At 37.3% G+C, this 21,100-nt stretch overlaps 1 protein-coding gene across 2 annotated transcripts in view; it reads left to right on the top strand.

Moving 5' to 3' along the window:
* Nucleotides 1-21,100, top strand: part of LOC130915860 (uncharacterized) — a 486,296-nt gene that overhangs the window by 308,865 nt on the left and 156,331 nt on the right. For both annotated transcript variants that reach the window (XM_057836021.1, XM_057836022.1), the window contains one exon: nucleotides 5,839-5,869. The gene's annotated coding sequence lies outside the window, so the exon portion shown is untranslated. The remainder of the gene's footprint in view (nucleotides 1-5,838; nucleotides 5,870-21,100) is intronic.

Consider the following 21,100-nt stretch of genomic DNA (forward strand, 5'->3'; position numbering starts at 1 on the left):
GTGTTACATGTAGTGACAGCACATATATTTTGAAAAATGATCCTGTCTAGTTGTGGTGGGAAACCGTCATGTTGGAATCATTAACGTGTGAAAGATTCAACAACTGCTATTCATTTCAAGCCAACACTGTGCTTCCTGGCAGGGTATCCAAATCATCTTTGCATTCTGCAAACAAAGTGGAAAACATAAGTATCTGTAGAAAAGTACACTTTTCTTCTTGTTACTTGTTTCTCTTGCATCTTGAACCTGACCTCTTTGAGTCCCCTGGCCCTCACGTTGACTGATTGAGCATAGCACTGTTTGGCCTTCACAATGCAGCCACACTCCAGCAGGGCCTTCCCCTGCCGAATCCATTAAGAAATGTTTATCCTCACACTCATGCCAGGGTGGTCTCGGAGCATGAGGTTAATGGGCATACGTTGCGAGAGCTCAGCTGTGCGGCCACTCAGATGTAAACTCAAAACAAGTATGACATCATGTTCATATCCTGTACAATGTGCTATTGGGGAAAAACAAGGTTACAAATTTGCAGCTGCATTTGAAATTTTGGTCAAGCTGTCAAGTGTGCGCTGTTTATTTGCCGAAGGTAATATTAAACAAGATGACAATTTGGCTAGGTTCATACCGCAGTTCTTAATGCACAAATCCAATTTTTTCGTGTTTTTCCGACTCAGGTGAGCCACTAAATTGATGGTCTGGACGTGACAAGTCGCATAGAAGTGGACCATTTCAAATCCAATCTGAGTCACTTTCGTATGTGGCTTAAATCCAATCTGGGCCACATTTTTCCAGAATGTGGCGATGGTCTGAACTGTCAAGTTTCCCAAATCGGAATTCATACAGCAAATACGACAGCAAAGAGCGTGAGCGGCAGGCAGGATGGCAGCAAGCTAGCTGTGCATTAGCACCAGCGCCTAGCTTGAACTCGGCTTTTACGAAGTAGGCGGGCTTGACCACAGTCATAAAAAAAAAAAAAAAAAAAAAGAGTAAAAGCACAGTGCGTGTGTGCATTCTATCAGCCCATATAAACTTTGACTATAAGACTAAACAGGGATTATTCATGTCTGTTATTTGTGTCCTCTTTTTGGAAATCAAAATATGATCAACCTGGAATGACATACAGCCAGAATGTGTAATTACAGTGCTGGCCAAAAGTATAGGCACCCCTTCAATTCTGTCAGATAATGCTCAATTTCTTCCAGAAAATGATTGCAATCACAAATGCTTTGGTAGTAACATCTTTATTTATTTTGCTTGCAATGAAAAAACACAAAAGAGAAAAAAAATAGCTCAATCATTATTATTTTACACAAACCCAAAAATGGGCCGGACAAATGTATTGGCAAGCTCAGCCTAATACTTGGTAGCACAACCTTTAGACAAAATAACTGGGAACAACCCCTTCCTGTATCCATCAATGAGTTTGTTACAATGCTCTGCTGGAATTTTAGGCCATTCCTCTTTGACCAACTGCTCCAAGTCTCTGAGATTTGAAGGGTGCCTTCTCCAAACTGCCATTTTCAGATCTCTCCACAGGTGTTCTGTGGGATTCAGGTCTGGACTCATTGCTGGCAACTTTAGAAGTCTCAGTGCTTTCTCTCAAACAATTTTCTAGTGCTTTTTGAAGTGTGTTTTGGGTCATTTTCCTGCTGAAAGACCCATGACCTCTGAGGGGGACCCAGCTTTCTCACACTGGGCCCTACATTATGCTGCAAAATTTGTTGGTAGTCTTCAGACTTCATAATGCCATGCACACGGTCAAGCAGTAGTGCCAGAGTTGGCAAAGCAACCCCAAAACATCAGGGAACCTCCGCCATGTTTGACTGTGGGGACCGTGTTCATTTCTTTGAAGGCCTCGTTTTTTTCCCCTGTAATCTTTATGTTGATGCTTTTTCCCAAAAAGCTCTACTTTTGTCCCATCTGACCAGAGAACATTCTTCCAAAACGTTTTTGGCTTTCTCAGGTAAGTTTTGGCAAACTCAGTCTGTTTTTTTTTTTTTTTTTTTTTTTTTTTTTTTTTTTTTTTGTCTCTGCGTCAGAAATGGGGTTTTCCTGGGTATCCTACCATATAGTCCCTTTTAATTCAGACGTTGACGGATAGTACGGCTTGACACTGTTATACCCTTGGACTGCAGGACAGCTTGAACTTGTTTGGATGTTAGTCTAGGTTCTTTATCCACCATCTGCACAATCTTTCGTTGAAATCTCTCGTCAATTTTTTTTTACGTCCACATCTAGGGAGGTTAGCCACAGTGCCATGGGCTTTACACTTATTGATGACACTGCGCACGGTAGACACAGGAACATTCAAGTCTTATGAGATAGACTTGTAGCCTTGAGATTACCCATGCTTCCACACAATTTTGCTTCTCAATTCCTCAGACAGTTCTTTGGTCTTCTTTCTTTTCTCCATGCTCAATGTGGTACACACAAGGACACAGGACAGAGGTTAAGTCCAATTTAATCCATTTTAACTGGCTTTAAGTGTGATTTAGTTATTTCCACTACCTGTTATGTGCCACAGGTAAGTAACAGGTGCTTTTAATTACACAAATTAGAGAAGAATCACATGGTTTTTCAAAGGGTGCCAATACTTTTGTCCGGCCCATTTTTGTAGTTTAGTGAAAAATGATAATGTTTTTTTTTTTTTTCATTCTCTTTAGTGTTCTTTCATTGCAAGCAAAATAAATGAAGACATTAATACCAAAACATTTGTAATTGCAATCATTTTCTGGGAGAAATTGAGCATTATCTGACAGAATTGCAGGGGTGCCAATACTTTTGGCGAGCATTGTTTTTGTTTTGATGCTTCTGCAATTTATTGCTTTAATCACTAAGGTCACAGATCTGTTGGGGCCTATCCCAGCTGCTTTTAAGTGAGAGACATGGTACACCCTTGTACGGTCGGTAGCCAGTCACGTTGTATCATTCATGCTCACAATTACACTTAAGGATAGTACAGAGGAGGGATCCAAAAATTATGGCCCATGGCCTAAGTCTGGCCCATCACGCCCCATTAAACGGACCCCCAGCCTCTTTGCCTAAAACCGATTAAGTTGACTCTGTGAGACAGTCTGGTTGCAGTTTTTAACGTGACAGATTTCATGTCCCTTAAGTGTTTTTGCTTTTGTTTTTTTTCTGTTACGCTTTAACAATGACCACTAGCTTGTCTTTGCAAATGGGTTGCAAATGGGTTGGGGTAGAGGGCATTGTTAATCGCAACAGCCCCACCCAAATATTTTTTTTAATTTTACAGTCAATAATTCAGTAGATTAAAAAAATACTGTGGCGTGTGAAATTAAAGCAAAGTTTATTGTTCTTATTGCATTTGTAAACCACTAGTAACGGGTATATATTTGCCAGGAATTATGTGTTGTTATCCTATTATAGTTGCCTGCACCAGGCTCATTTTTTTCTACAGTACTACACAATGGGGCCTGCTGGTGTTCATTTTGGTTTAGGTCATACATTCTATGTTATATTGCCTACCCGACCCCGGCCCCTCATCACAGTCCGGATGTGGTCCCCAGAGAAAATAAAATTGGGGACCCCTGATATAGCGTCATCCTCAAAACTGCGATGCAGATGTGCTAACCAATCAACCCTGTGCCGCTGGTATTCATTCCACAAAGCACTATTTTCTCATGTCGTGTTTGAGACGAGTGCTTTGAAACTACTTGGTGATGAGTCAGTGTTCTGAATGAAGGTTAACAGCTTTACTTTGAATCCTGGAGGTGTGCAGTACAGGGATCGGGTGGGTGGATGGATTTAATAAGGTGACTGTTAGTGGATGATCCATTGTAATTCTCAAAGGGGGACATGAATCAGCAAGATGTTAACAGCAGTCTTGGTTTCCCAACAGTGTTACTCAAGTCACCTTCATCTGCTATGCACTGAAATGTGCATTATATTATCATCATAAACACATGGAGTCACCCGTGACTGATAAAAATAAACAGTCTGGGGTGATTTTAGACTCAACACACATCCTTACATTACTCATCCTTATCCTCCTCTACTGGATAGTTTTTAGTTGTCTTTAACTCTGGTCGTTTTGAGGCCACTTGTGCTCTGGTGGGGCTTCGGTTTTAGTATTTAGTTGGTTAATATTGGTGACAGCACTAGATGTTATGTGTAGCCCAACTTCTGTACTGGTTTGTAAGTTGAATCACTAAAAAAATCAGCTGCCTTATTCAACCTAAAACAGTATTTGGTGTATGGCTAAGACTGAGTTCAGACTGCAGGCATATCTGATTCTTCCTCAAATCTGATTTTTTTTTTTTTGCTGACTGTTCACACTATTTTTATTCCAAATTAGATCTGGTCCTGTTCAGACTGGGCCAGATTATTGGCACACCTGACAGGTTGCTGTGGCAACAAAGGCGTCATCCAGCATAGAGTGATCTCACGGACGGTCGAAACCCATCTGAGCTGTTTCAGACTGAGAAGTATCTACTCCACATCTGTAATGAAACTACTTTGAGCGCCTAAAAAGGTGGAAAAGCGCTATATAAGTATAACACCATTTACCATTTACCTGTAGTTTCAATCTGTCTAGCAAAAAATCAGATTTCTGTGCTTTGTGACTGTTCAGGCTACAAAAGAGCCATTGCAGTTTCAAGGTGGATGGGCTAAAAATCGGATTTGGCTGCCATTCTGAACAAGACCTATGTGACCTGTCTCCTAAAAAATTTAAATCATGATTTTTTTCCCCATATTATCTCAATTTGATTTTATTCAATGTATTTATTGTTTTAGAACTAATTTACTACTACAGTTTATATAAGCTACCATTGTATATAAGCATTGAGATAGTGGGCGCTCAAAAAATTATATGCATTTATTAATTTTCTTTTTTGTGTGTGTGTTTAGCTTTATAGTTTACCTCACCTGCAGTGTAATAAACTGTTTGAAAACCATCAACACAGAACTGTTTTTGAGGGACTATAAGTTGCACCCTAGGTATAAGTCGCACTAGCCCAAAAATGCACAATGAAGAGGGGAAAAAAACATATAAGTCACACCGGAGTTTAAGTCGCAATTTTGGGGGAAGTTTACTTCATAAAATCCAACACATCAAACAGATATGTCATCTTGAAAGGCAATTTAAAATAAAAATACAATAAAGAACAACATGCTGAATAAGTGTACAGTATGATAATGTTACATGATGCATGAACAATGAAATGCGAACGTGGCCGGTATGTTAACGTAACATAGCTATTAAGAGTTATCCAGATAACTATAGCATAAAAAACATGCAAATAAGTTTACCAAACCACCAGTGTCACTCCAAAACACCTAGATAACATGTGAAATTTTATAATAATGTGTTAATAAGTATACACATAAGTCGCTTCAGAGTATAAGTCGCACCCCTAAGCAAACTATGAAAAAAACTGTGACTTATAGTCAGAAAAATACGGTAGTTACTTTGCATATGCAAATGGTGTATTAAGTATGACACGACTGTTTGCTTGCTTTGATCGATGTAAAAAAAAAAAAAAAAAAAAAAAAAAAAAAAAGAAAGGATCTCTGATCCGGATCTTAGAATTGTCCGGGCCTAATGTAGTATTATAGTGCCATTTATTGTACAATACAGTATTTTGTTTAGCATCTTGCAGGATTTGCTAATTTACTATCAACCTGGTACAGTCTAATCAAATTCGTCGATTCTCTTGCAATGTTTGGTATATTATTATGACGATGATGACGACAATGATTGAGTTGATCTGCTGTGGCTAGACTTTTAGGTTTTCTTCCCGTGAAGTTGTTCTTTACTTTTTTCGTTTTATGTTCTGCTCACTGATGATTTCAATCGTCCCTTTTTTGTTGTAGGAGTGAAGGCTTGCATGTACCAACAGAGGCGGTAAGTACAAAATTCACCTAATATCATTCTAAATATATACTGTCAAAGCTTCTGTCCGTGTTTTTAATTCCTCGAAGTGTTAAATTTTGGCTGAATACGATGAGAGAGTTGTGGAAATACAGTATATTGATGAAAACAATGTTCAATAAAATGTCATCTGACAACATTGGAATTAAGAAAATTTTGAAATCATTCCAAAGGATCCTGAACTTGTCAGTATGGCATCTCAATTTAGAGCATTCTATTCAACTATATGTTTTGAATAGAATAGACACATTTTGGACATGCAAATTTGCAGCACGTTTGTCAAACTGGTTAGGAGGTACAGTATACCTCACAGTTCTAGCTATAACCATCATGTATTGAGTTGTTGTTTTGTTTTGTTTTTTCCTCTGCGTGTTTTTGTTTTCTTGGGGTCATGTCAAATATCTGCTTTTTTCTGCTCAATTAAACAACTACGCCCTGAGAAGCTGGTAGCGAATTTAAAGTCTGTAGGGAATCAGTTTATGTTCAGATCCGATACCAGTATCAACATTGGCACCTGAAGTGTGTTTTCATCACTAATCCGCTTTTTGACAGCTGTAAATCTAACCACTAGGCAAACATGTTCCTGTGAGACTACTTCTCTTTAGGAATGAATGATAGTATCGGGGCAATGTGTAATATTTGTAATAATAATTTAAAAAAATAATAATAATAATATTTTTTTTTTTCAACCAAATGATTAGTCATGTACTTGTTGCGTTATTTTTTGCATTTATTCTAACTGGTCTAATACTATGGCTATCGGATTGGTATCGGCAAAACATATCTTGAAAAATTCAGATTGGAAATAAATATATCAGCATCAGTACGTCCCTAGTATGTACTGCATTTTTTCTTGTCCTTAAAGACACATGTTCATTTACGAATATATAGAATTGCACTTTATTGAATAATCTATTCTTTAGCTATACATCACAATTGATGCTGCAGAATAAGAGCACTTATGTGACGTTAATCACATTTTAGTCTGCCCTTGGTACAAAACTGTCACCCTCGTTTTCTCTATGCCTACGTAAACGCCCGACCACAGCCTATGGGGGATAATGCATGGTTGACGCATTGCCCTTCCCTGTGAAATGTAAATTTTGTTTTCTCTGCTGACCACCAAGCTCCCAAGAAAAGACAACAATCTTCCAAATAACACGGTTGTAGACTTCCAATTACAGCCCTGTCACTAACTCCACTGATGTGTAAACACATGATGGAGAGATGGACAAGTAGGAGTGAAGACAGGCGTTCATAGGCTAGTGATTGCCACCAGACATAAGGGCCACTGATTAGTATGGTCAACATAAAAAGGCTAGCAAAAATGACATCATGCCTTCATTTGAGTTCTCATGACACAGATACTTTTGTTTTCAAGACGCTAATTGGACATCAAACAGTCAACATATACCATTGTAATATGATTGTTTTTTTCCAGTTGGCTATAGATGCAGCAGTATGAACATAAGTGGAGAAAATCAGTGAAATATTATGATCCCACGGTAAGCTTGGTCACATTTTCAAATTTTCAAATGATACGTTAGTCACATTTGGCCATGCAGATGATTATTACAATAGTTTGAGCCACTGCGACTCTGTGATCCTGTGGCCAGAGAGAAGACAGTCCAAGTGCTGGCTTCAACTTGGCCTCCTGACCAAAAGTGTGATAATTTTAGACTGAAGTCTCTCACATGGTCTGGAGCAAGGACAGAATTTGGAAATAAACTTGGAATTTAGCTTAATTGCAGTTTACAGATTTAGGAGGGGCACTGTTCTCTTCTTTATTTTCTTGCATAAATAGAGAGTGACTGGACGCCAAAGATATGAGGTTTGGAAACCACAAAAGAGGTTCAGAACGTCACAGGCAATAAGATGACTTTTGAGCCCAGTTCTTTACGCTGTCGTAGGTCTGACCATGCTCTTCTACTAATAGGAGATATTTCTTTTCAGTCACAGAATCCATCAACTTTACTATTCCACTTAAGCTTTCTAGTTCCCGCAATAAAATGCGAGTGTTATTTTATAACTGCTTTATGCAAAGCCAAGTTACAATGTCGTTTTATCTATTTTTTTCAGATGCTAATTTCTTTATGAGGTTGATTGAGGTGGTTATGGTTTTAGCTGGGAACTTTCCCTATTTCATTCAGCTGGAGCTCATGAATCTTCAGCTGAGGCCGCCAAACTTTGACAGCCTCTCTGCATACTTTGTTTGTTCCAGATATTTCCCATTACCTCATTGCCATTAATTGTAAATGACTCCTAGTGCTGAACTATTTTTAGGTATAATTTGATCTCAACCAATCCATTTACCAAAATGATATTGCTCGATCCCTGTATAACTGATGTCAGTGGCTTTTCTGCTTTGCAAAGATGGATTCATCTTCGGTGAGGCTTTCATTCTGTCAAGGCAGCCCATTGCCATTGAATCAGTTCATACTTAACATTTTCTGGATGCCACATTTTGGAGCATTGATTAGATCTTGTTTGTTGGCCTCAGTATTCCATCCCTGTTTTGATCAGATAATGTGGTTCTATTGACTTCAAAAACCGTAATGTTTGGCTTAAAGCTGAGTGTGAATTAATTGGGTGGAAGGGTTAGAGTCTCTTGGTCTTATTTAAGAGTGATGGGAGAACATGGTTCAGTGCAACATCTGCAGGGATGCACATTGTGCGTTGTGCTTTGGTGGTGAAAAGACTGACTGACTGGTTGATCTGCTTTCCCCTGGACCTGACGACGGATCAGCGCAAGATAGATGGATGAAAGTCTGTGAGATTGAAGCCATAAATTAAAAACAAATTTTAGGTCCCAGATTGCATGCCAGTACTATGAGCGGACCAAACCTTACAAATGCTGTCCTGGAGTTGTTGCTAGGATTTCTAAAAAAGGGAGGAAACATTATTTCAGGTGGGGTATCAGGGGATTGTGCTTAAAGTATGAAATTGAAGCACTCCTTATGTTTGGTTGCTTAGTGTCGTTGTTTATCCTGGTCTCCCTCTTTTTCCTTCATTTTACTCATTTGTCTTCCAAGATTAGATAAAGTTCACTCACGCAAAGTGACTTTACTCAATAGCTTGAGAACAATCCTCCAGAATAGAAACGACAACCAAATAATTCACAGACATGTTAAGGCCTTTTAAGCGAACAATTTGCTGCGTGGATACCCATTCTTTGTGTATGTTGGAGCGGGGCGTTCCTGGTGGCATTGAGTGGACGGAGTGGCAAAGGTGAGAGATTTTACTGCAGAGGGGCTGGTCCCGAAATAGAATTCCATTCTATTTCACATCTGCAAACGGAGGTGCTGGCACGGTAATATCTTGCTGTTTCGGCAGGTGGATACACAAGTCATGGCAGAGGAAACCTTGGTAAATACTCCTTCTCCTAAGTTTCCTGAGCTCTGGTACACTCAAAAAGTGACTCTCATACCTCACCGTACTAACCTAAATGATATTTTGATGTGCTTTAGTGTGGAACTGTAATTCATGAACAACATGAAACTATCTACATTTTTGCCAAAACAGCTGTTATAATCTCCATTTAATCTTGTAATTGAGAAAAGTCATTTGCTTCCTTTGTAACAATGAAAAAAATAAGTATTTGAATATTCATTTTGCCCTATTGTATATAACATGTACACATCCCCCTATTAAAGGAAGAAATTGGTTATAGACCCTACTCACCTACGTCACAAAATGACGTGTCGCTGTATCCGGCCGCCGTATTGTCCGTATTTTTTAGACCTATTCTCATTGTTTTCAATTAGTCGTGCAAGTTATAGAGCAATTCATGGAAGCCCTGGTGTTATCTGACGCTGTAAACTCATTGGATGCGTTGCATAAAAGGCGTTATGTGGAAAAGCTTCAGTTTATCCATTCGCCAGATCCATATTTGATGCCTAAATCGATGTTTTTCGACCCGCTGTCTTCGCCGTCTTTGCCTGACATCTGCTACCCTGATATTTACAACTATCTTGTCCACACAAAATCAGCCTATTCTCAGAATCAGGGCACTTAGACTTCCATTCTCTGTGTCAAACAGCTGAACAGGACAGGTTTAAAAAAAAAAAAAAAAAAAAAAAAAAAAAAAAAATCAGCCTATTCTCACGAAAATTTGAAAAACTTTAAGAGCTTGGAGGCTTATAAATACTTCGTTGCTGGTTGGGTGAAACAGGTCCTCGTCCACGAAAATTCGGCAGGAATCTATCTTGTGCTCGGGAAGGTGAGTTACGAAATTTTCAATTCAAAATCTTTTGTTCTTGCTAACATCCACTGTCAAGTCTAATGTATTTCATGTCATTTTTCAATGGAGCTAGGGCTTTTAATGTTTATATGGTTTAGCGATAGCACTCTCACTACATACATATATAATATGTAATAAATATGAAGTGCGATAGCACTACTCCAGATTGTCCCTGTTGAATGTATTTTTTGGCTTTTGACCTCAATAGTGAAATTATAAATTAATTGTATGACAACTGTCTTATTATCCCCTTATAATTGTATATTTTCAGGTAGTTCATTCACAATGTCTGAGTGTATGTTGTCGGCGATTAGCCTAGCAATGATCTTAATTGTGGTTGTCAGCCCAAAACCCTCTAAATATATATTAAATGCATCTTACCAAATATAAAATGACTACTACATAATCTGTGGTAGTCGTTTGAAGCCCAGTTTTCTCGTCGAATTGCTGCAGTCCATCTCACTCTCCTCTCCGGGTCTCTCGGAATACGGTAAAACTTCAAGTCTCTCCGTCTATCTTCTCTGTTTTTGCAACCGACCGCCACACACGACTTCACCAGTTTGATTATTAATGTTAAAGAGCAGAAAAACACGCCATAATAGGAGGAATTTACGAAGCGCTAATGCATTAACATGACGAGTAGATGGACAACATGGGGCGGGGGCGGGGGCGTGGCTGTGACGTCACGTGAGTAGGGTCTATTGCCATTCCTTATAGATTATTAGGCTACAAATATACTGGTCTGATCTAAAATGAATAATATCTCTGCTCGATTCACATGGAAAGAAGCAAAACTCCCTGCTTGGTGCAGGGGCGTCACTAAACCTAGACCTTAATACAATACTGGGGCAGAGCAGGGCACTGGCGAGCGAGCAAAACAATTTTTTTTAGCACTTATCTGTCATCAAACACCAGTAATAGCATTTTAAAGAATATATTATCAAACCAAAATATAAGTTCTTCAAAAAAATAACAAAACAAAAAAAAAAAGATAGCTTTTTGTTTTTCAACCGTCCGTATTCAAAATTGGGATATCCCTTGTTGATAGTCAATTCACCCCCTCTCATGCTCATCCACTTCCATTTCTTCTTCACCTCTTCCTACACTCTGCTGCTCTATTTTGTCTGGACAAAATTGTGATATATCACTGTAAGTGTAATGAAACTAATCTGTGTTTCTCAACTTGTAGGTTGTGACCTAAAGGTGGTTATGTTGCCGAGGTGGGTTACCTAACTTACCTCTCTCATTCCTCCTAGCTGTTTTATCCTTGTTGCGAGCAAATAACTTTTTAATATCCATTTTCAAGAGTAATGCTATTTGAGTCAAGTAGAAATAAGAAATAATACATCTTGTTACAGATTACAGGGACTGCAGTAACAAATAAAATACTTGTAAAACTGCTGGAAATTATGATTGCGCACACATACAAAACTGTTAAAGGTTAAATCCCAAAGATAGGCAATTAATCCATACAGATTGATTCCATTCATTTTGGTCATAAAAACAAATAGCAATAAATGTCATCAGTATTAATACAGTTCAAATACCGCATGTCGTAGTAACATAATATTAGACAAAGCTCTTGAGAGCCTCTTATTCAAATCGCATTTAATTGTCACTGTATTCATAGCCAGTTAGCTAAAAGAAGGCAGCCGTTATGATACTTTGAGTAACTTATTACAGTTAACTGCCTGATATGTAAAGAGTAAAGTTGAACCATTTAAATACAGAATTCATGGAAATAGGCAACCAAACAAACATCAACAGAGGTAAAAACGAACAACAAGGATTGGCAGTTTATCTGGCATCAACCTGTAAAGAAGTTGAGAAGGTGTAATTTGCACCATCAACTGTATGATTGGTAATTTGGCACTCCCACTGTAATATTAATGTTGCATTCATGTGCTTTTGGAGTAATCGAAACAACAATTCTCTATTGCATGGTGCCTATAAAAAGCGTCACTCAACTTGTGATGTGTCGTTGGAGCATTAAAATAGACACACATTAACTTAGCACATCTCCCCAAGGTGCTTTGTGGAAGTATCAACTCATATCCCTATCACAGCCAAAGTTACGTGCATAAATTACCATATTAAGGAGCCATGTGCAGATTGTGTTGATGGAGTGAATAGACTAATATGACCATATAAAATAGACGCATTCTGTAGATTATGCTATTTAAAACTCCTAACTATTTTTTGTTTTTGTTTTTACTGATGATATTTATACTGGGGCACATGCCCCAGTGAAATATGTCTTGCGACGCCCATATCTTGGTGTGCTGACGGCAATATGGATATACTGCACACATATGCTCGTGATTATGAAAATAAAACACGACCTAAAAGATCAATGCAAGTATGTTTTATTGACAAATATTTATGTGATACCCACAGTGAGTCCAGCAACACAAACAAAAGCCTATATATTTTTATATGAGGCCCAGAAGGGTAACATGACTATAAAAATCTTTACTAATGTAGGTTTTGTCAAGAAAATCATGAATCAGAAAGTTCAAGTTCTGTGTTATTCATGCATTAAAATGTGTTGTATTATGGCCTCTATGAAACATACTTGCATGGCCATGTGCATTAATCCTATAAGTGCATGCTGGGAACAAGGCCTTTCACAGCGATTAAAAAATAGGTTTTGTGTTTCTCGATGATGAGGAAAAATGGCTTTAATAACAACGTGCTGTGGTAGCCCGTATGCTGTCCAAATACTGCATGTCTATGTTAGTAAGAAGCCATCCGTGTCTCAGAGTTGGGAAATCGATACTTAAAAGACAAGATAAGTCAAACAAAAGTCTCCAAAACCTTAACAATACATGCTATATCATGTTGGTAACTGCTTGCGCTGAATTAAGGCAGTTATAGGTTATATAGGATATAGGTTATATAGGATATTCTCGATGGAATGTGAACAATGACAAGCATAGTTTTCCCAATAAACCTGCCCAGATAGTCTGTTCATTATTTGCTATTGTGCTCGTTTTCAGTTACACTATTTTGTGTCAAGGTGTCATGTTAAGAATAGCAGCAGTCACTACGATAAAAGAGAGGGCTTTAATTCTGGAGTGGAGCCACCAGGGATTTGGGGCCCCATGAACAAATATCACTTTGCTGCGTACTGAAAATATTATTTTCTAGGGCCCCTGGCAATCACATGTCCTTAGAATCATCATCGGTTTTCACCATCTTACAGCACTACTCACTACTGACAAATGTTCATCAAGGCTTGACTTACTTACTTGACTTAATGCTCTTGCGGTGGGGGCGACATCACCGACCCTGTGCTTGGAGCTGGCAATATTGAGCTATCAGTCATCCACAGTAACTCCATGCTGCTTGAGGTCCCCTATAATGACATCAAGCCATCGGATGCGTGGCTTGCCTCGTAGCCTGCAGCCAATTACATAATAAACCATTATAACTATTTTTTTAGAGGCCCTACACCCTATGCCACATTTAAATGAATAGACAGCACTTTAATTATTTGCATGCCAATGGAAAGAATTTTGTTTATAAATAGCACAAACATTTTGTTTTTCTGATGCATGTAAATATAATCGAGAATTTCCAGGAAGTGTTCCTTTGTGTGGGCAGACCTTTATCCAATGCAGGTACAATTATACCTAATCAAAAGCGAGTATCTCGTATTTGACCGCTGTTCGTTGTGACGTCAGTAATACCCATTGTACCATCAACTGTCTTCAAGTCTATCTGTGTTTATTTGCGTGAGTATAACCGGCATCACAGTTGTCACAGCAATTAATTGGGCTCATAGGCAGTGTAATGTTTTGTGTTTAGACATTTTCTCCATTATCAGTGGAGTAAATCTATCTAAATGCATGCTAATCTGTCTGCTCAGATACGCAGTAAGGACAAAGAGTAACTTAAAAAGGCCAATTACACAACAACTTGATTTACATTGTTTCCTTAAATATTCAACACCTACTTAATTCCACCAAAAGTCTAATATAATACAATTGGAGCTAGGGTTGCAGCTATCGATTATTTAAGTAACCGATTAATCTATCAGTGAGTTAATTTGAATAATCAAGTAATCGGATAACGAACATTTAATCCGTTCTGGAAAACGTTTTAGGTGATGTAAAAAAATTAAACAAGTGTTTATGCTTGCAATAACAATTATTTTGGCTTGCTGAAGTTGCACTTTCAAAAGAGCTTTAAATGTAAATACAAAATTTCCGAGTGTTTCTTCAAATTATGAAGAATTACACTTTCATTTCACAAGAGCAATAAACACATTTAAAACCAAATTAAAATAGCTGAGCTAGCCTCAAACGGTATATGTATTTAAAAAAGTGACGCTCTAATTACAACAAAAGAAAAATTGGCGAACTTGCATAGCAAAAATTCCATTAGCTTAAATGCTATACATTTTTTTTTTTTAATAGCATTTAATAATAATTACAATTTTAAAAAAAAATAAAGCTCTGAACAAATCATTCAAACACATATTCCAACAAAACATTTGCTAAATATACTTCTAAACTAAATAACAAATCCACAAAGCACAAACAAAATCATACTACCGTAATTTCCCGAATATAACGCACACTTTTTTTCCCATAATCAACTTGTAAAATCATGGGTGCGCATTATACACGGGTACATGGATGGAGACAGAAATATATACTGGACTGTCTCAGAAAATTAGAATACACAATATTCTAATTTTTTGAGACAGTCCTGTGTATATATACAGGACTGTCTCAGGAAATTAGAATACACAATATTCTAATTTCCTGACTGTCTCAGGACTGTATTCTAATTTCCTGAGACAGTCCTGTATATATACACAGGACTGTCTCAAAAAATTAGAATATTGTGTATTCTAATTTTCTGAGACAGTCCAGTATTCTAATTTTTTGAGACAGTCCTGTGTATATATACAGGACTGTCTCAGGAAATTAGAATACAGTCCTGAGACAGTCAGGAAATTAGAATATTGTGTATTCTAATTTCCTGAGACAGTCCTGTATATATACACAGGACTGTCTCAAAAAATTAGAATATTGTGTATTCTAATTTCCTGAGACAGTCCTGTATATATACACAGGACTGTCTCAAAAAATTAGAATACTGGACTGTCTCAGAAAATTAGAATACACAATATTCTAATTTTTTGAGACAGTCCTGTGTATATATACAGGACTGTCTCAGGAAATTAGAATACACAATATTCTAATTTCCTGACTGTCTACACAATATTCTAATTTCCTGACTGTCTCAGGAAATTAGAATATTGTGTATTCTAATTTCCTGAGACAGTCCAGTATATTATATACTGTATATACCTAAAGACAGATTTTTTTTTTATTGACACGGCCATGTTGTGTTGAAGAAAACGTACGTGGCGATCCATTGCCGACCATTACGGTACGTATTTTGTTTCGGTAATACCACACTGATTGGTCGAATGATTTCGTCTGTGTTAAATTCTGCTTTTTTCACTCTTCATAAAGCACAGAATTTAGTTTCTTGAACTTGTTTGAGTCAACGTTTATTGCAACTCGGCAACTCGGACCATAACAAACGTAACACAACACAGAGTTCCTGTGTCCGTCAACTATATCCGACCCTCGGGAAACTCAAACCCAAATAACAATAGTTCCTCTTGTTACGGTCCACAACGATGCGCTTTTTCCGTTTTCCGACTTCAGTCTCCACTTTTATTTTACCGTATCAATCCATGGAAGAAACATTTATTCATCATGATGAAACAAGCAAGTTATACAGCAGCCTTTAAAAGAAAAGTCACATCTGTTTTGTTTTCTCCTAGATTCTAGTAAGTTGGAGAAGTTGTCAAATCATGTTATTACCATAAATATTGTCAGTTTATGGTCATGTTTTGAACTACCAATGTGCTATGCTTGTGCTGTGTTTCACCACTAAAATGACATTTCTGTATCTGTACACGAGCTCTGTTTTCTTGTATTCTTCTATTTATTGGTGCTAAAATTAGGGTGTGCTTTATAAATGGGTACAATAATTTCCCCTATATTTTACATGTAAATTTGGGGTGCGCATTATACACGCGTGCGCCTTATGTTCGGGAAATTACAGTATATGTTGGTCTTAACAGGGAGTGGCTGGATTCAGCCATATTAGACGCGTTATGGCATATTCACTGTTGCAACTAGGGGGCAGTGTCTCCACCCAAATCAATAAAACTAAATGCAAAATTTTCAAAACAAACCATTACAACGTCACTCTAATTAAACGACTCCTCGAAGCAGCTAAATTTGATTCGAAACTTTTTTCTAATCGAATAACTCAAGTTACTCGATTAATTCTTGCAGCACTAATTGGTGCTAAGAAAAAGGGCGAAATGAAAAATAAAATATAACATTTTACCACAGTGCCATCTTAACCTCATCAGCTTGCATTTTTATCCTTACCTGTCCCCTTTTGACATACAGTACGTAATGCGGTTCAAGCTTGATCTAGTGTTTGCTTTGTTGAGGATAATCATTGGAGAGGCGTGTGACATGCCATGTGGAATGGATGGTAACACCTCAAAGAAGGATTAGTATGAGTTTGGAGCTGTTTGTTTTTCCTTACACTAACCCTCCCCTTCATGAGAGCTTAGTGGGTGATTGACAGGCAGGAGTGATTGTGGGGGTCACAGGGCGTGCAGACCTGAGGGGTTGGACCTAGTTTCATGACCGAGCATGCAGGCTGACACCAGTCTTTGGTTTTCTAGTGACAGACAAGTGGTTCATTACTCTAAGAAGGGTGTGGGTTTCTTACCAGGAGCACATCATTAACGAGGAAAAACTAATTCAATGCTATTAATATCACGTAACATGTTCTCAACCAAGGAATGAGTTACAGTACTCAATAATTGTTGTTCATAACATTGTATTATAAATCAAAGTGTGTGCATCTGTCAGGGATGATAAATGTAACATCAAATGAGGCTTAATGAGGCATTGACCTCAGTCTTTAAGCTATTCCTTCCACATCCGACAACGGTTGACACTTGGAAAAAATGGCTCCTTTTGAAAAATTTCCTGCTGTACATAAATATGTTGACCTCTCAAACATACATATAAACATGTATATATACAGTAGATATATTTAGTAGTTTACCATGAAATACAGTGTATAAAAACACGTTATTTCAAGTACAAAACAGAATAAAATATTTGGTTTTCATGACACCGTTCAACTCTCCAGTCAACCTCAAACATACCATTACCGCAAAAATGTTCAAAACACTTTCACCGCATTCCTCACTTCACTTAAAGTCTTACATACAGTGGACACCACTTATATACAGTATATAAAAATACACCAGTTATACACAGTATATAAAAATACTTTGCTTTTTTTTCGCCTCTCCCTCTTTCTCCCTCAACAATTTCTCTTTGTTTAAATTGGGGGGGGGGGGGGGGGGGGGTATGACCTTTATTTTTATCTAACTTCTTCAAAGATTAAATTTTACAAATATTAAAATGACTAGGCTTTTTAAAATAATAAAAAAAACAGATAACAATCAGATGTCTTGAATAAATTCTAATAGGGTTATTGGTAGCGGTGGGAATCTTTGGGCACCTAACGATTCGATTATGATTATGATTCAGAGGCTACAATTTTATTATAAATGGATTATTGATGTACCCCCCACCACCACTTTTAATGTTTCGTGCATTGGTTCCAAAATTGTTCAAAAAACCTCTCAGGCTAAACCAAACTACTATTTCAGTATCAAGTTAACAGTTAAAAACAGTAAATATTTAAGTCCCCATGCTGCATCAGCAGCTTTAAACTGTGTTCAATTGATTTAATGTTGTGAATCTACCGTCAAAGTTGTTAAAATTGTTCCCGATATTCCATAATTTCCCTTCTGTCTACTTTCGACATGTGAAAATTTTAAAACAGTTTCATCATTTAAAGATGGATTCAAGTCAAAATTTTACCGATTTAGGAGTATTTTAGATAAAAAGTTAATTAGGTTCGCTACAACAGAGCCTTCCAGTGAAATCTACTGCTTTAAGATGGCAGCTGTTGACTAACGTCGGCAAGTCTGTCATTTCGCATCTAGTTCTCTATACATGTTCTAACCCCACCGTTGTCTGTCATTTTACATCTAGTTCTACATATATGTGATATCTACTGTTGTGTTACGTGGCCGTATGTTTGTAGCAACAAGCAAATGGGAGTTGTTTGTAGCGGCTGTCGGCCGCAGTCAGCTAATATTGTTTTTTTTATCTAGCGGCAGGAGTTGAACATGATATTTACTCTAGGTCCGTTCCTCATTGCGTCCCAAACACCGTGCTGACTGTGATTTAGTTCAGCTCTTCCTGGTTTAGTTCAATAACCAGAATTTGGATGTTTGTGAATGGTTCTCGAATCTTCCACGGTCGAATCGCGAATAATCTAAGAATCATAAGTTTCGCACACCTCTAATTCTTGGTAACATTTGAACACCTGATGGCAAACTAGAAACACACTCATTATTTGTATAACAACATAGTTAAGCCTAAAGAAATCAGCCAACAGGAACAGAATTGTGGAATTGCACAAGTTTGCCTCATTATTGGGTGCAATGATCAATATAGGCTATAGTGATTTCAATGAATATTTACAGGTTTTGATTTAAAAGGAAAAAAAAAAAGTCAGCCAGAAAGATGCAGCTCGTACAGAATGCTGCTGCCAAAGTCCCTACAAATACAAGCAAACCATGTTACACCAGTTACAGTATGAAATTGTTACACTAGCTTCCAGTGAGTCAAAAGATAGACTATAAAATATTACTGCTTGTCTACAACACGTAATGGGGCTTGGACCAAAATGCACACTTGATGTGTTTGACCCCTATTAAACATCTAAACCCCTAAAGTCGTATGCAACCAGTCTGCTGTATGTTCCAAGAACCAAGCAGGGTGAGGCAGAGTTTAGTTACTATGCTCTTCACCTCTGGAAAAAGTTACCTGAAGATCTGAAGTGTGCTCAAACGGTTAGCTTATTTTAAATCAAGGCTACAAACAGTATTGTTTACGAGCATATTCATAACTGTCTATATATTTTTGATTTCAAGTTTTTTTCTTTTTTATTCTTTTTTTTTTTTTGTTTGTTTTGTTTTATTGCCATTTACGAGTTCAATTTTTTTTTTTTTTTTTTTAATTCTCTTGATGATTTAATGTGATTTTTACAAATAATTCTATCTCTGTGGATCTTCATTCGATGCAAAGAACTTTAATTACTTTGTGTTCAATTATGCTATACAAATAAATGTGCCTTGCCCTGCCTTGCAATTCGAGATGCATGAGGATGACACCATTACTGTAATAACATTAACTGAAAATCTTCACTCATTAAGAAGTTGTTTTTTTAAAATCGTTTCAAACGCCCGATTATAGTTTACAATTGCACTCAGCACAAAAACCTTCCTTTTTGGACACAAGTATTTGGCCACAATAAGCATGGTTGAATTTGAAGTTAAAAAAAGAATGAATTGCAAGTCCTTGAGAACCATTATAATTTTGAAATATGGGGGTGGCAATATCATGCTCTGGGCATATTTGCTTCAGAAAGGAATTGATAAATTACCACAGGCGGATAACTAGTTCCCCGTTGTTGTCTTACTGCTTTCTTCTCATATTTTAAAGCAATCATTGCACTACCCACCCCGTAAAAATCATGTCACGGTGCTGGGTAATGGAGAAAAAAAAGTTTCACAAAATCAATAATGAGCTGATGAAACAACATGGTGGGGAAATTCTGAATCAACCCCAAGACATCAGCCCGTATGTTAAAGTTTGGGTGCAAATACTGTAGGTCTTTTCAATGAACAGTGATCCAATACATACTGCCCCACTGGTTTCGAGTGTCAAAAGTTTAACCAAGTTGATGTTTTGCAGTGGCCTTCACAAAGCCTTTTTAACAATCTTATTGAAAATTTACGGGCAAACCTGAAAAGGCATGTGCGAGCAAGATGGCCTTTAAACTTGGCTTAGCTACACCGATTTCTGTCAGGAGAAATGGGACCAAATTCCTGTCAAACAATGTAACAAAGTCATAAAGTTATCCAGTGATACCAAACATGAATCTAAGTGTCTGTTTTTGAAGAAAATGAATTAAAAATGATAAATTGGGTATTATTCTGACTTTGAGAAAAAATAAATTAACTAACCAGAGGTCAGTGTTGGGGCCTAAACTTTTCTGTATGTATATAAATTATATTTTTAATGTATCCCAAGTAATGAAACTAATTTTGTTCGCAGATGACACTAATATTTTTTTACAGTTGTGACAGCTACATTGTACTTGTAATTACTGTGAACAAGGAACTAAATTTAATTAAAGAATGGGTGGATATATTAATAAATTACCGTTAAAAAGTAAAACTAAAACATCGTCTTTTTTGGAATGTAAAAACGTATACTAAATTATCATTTAATATTGAAGGTGTACAAATTGGAAATGTCGAAAACAATTTTTTGGGGAATTATTATTGACAACAAACTGTCTTGAAAAGTCCATGTCATACACATAAAAACTAATATATCAAGAAGCTTCTCAATTTTGAATAAAGTTAAAATATATCTTGATCAGAATACACTACGCACTCTGTACTCTACTTTGGTTCGTTCATATTTTACATACTGTATGGAGGTGTGTTGGAATACCTATCATAATAAGACAAATCCCTTAGTCATAGTAAAAAAATGAGCAGTTCGCGTCATTCACAACGATGGGAGGTTAGATATATTTCAAAAGAACAGTTTAGCCATGATATGGTTCTTGGTTGCTGCCGAGAAAGGTAGCTAGCCAGCCGCTTCGTCGGACTTCAAACACTGAAGATTTTATCGATGAATAAGGTTCTGTTCAATGTTTGGTGCCACTACAGAAGAACAGTTAAAGGCCAGCCATGAGTGGTGAGCAATGTTGTTAATAACGGCATTCGAGTATAACGGTGTTATTTTTGT

The sequence above is a fragment of the Corythoichthys intestinalis genome, chromosome 5, assembly GCF_030265065.1.
Source record: "Corythoichthys intestinalis isolate RoL2023-P3 chromosome 5, ASM3026506v1, whole genome shotgun sequence".
NCBI classification, from domain to species: domain Eukaryota; kingdom Metazoa; phylum Chordata; class Actinopteri; order Syngnathiformes; family Syngnathidae; genus Corythoichthys; species Corythoichthys intestinalis.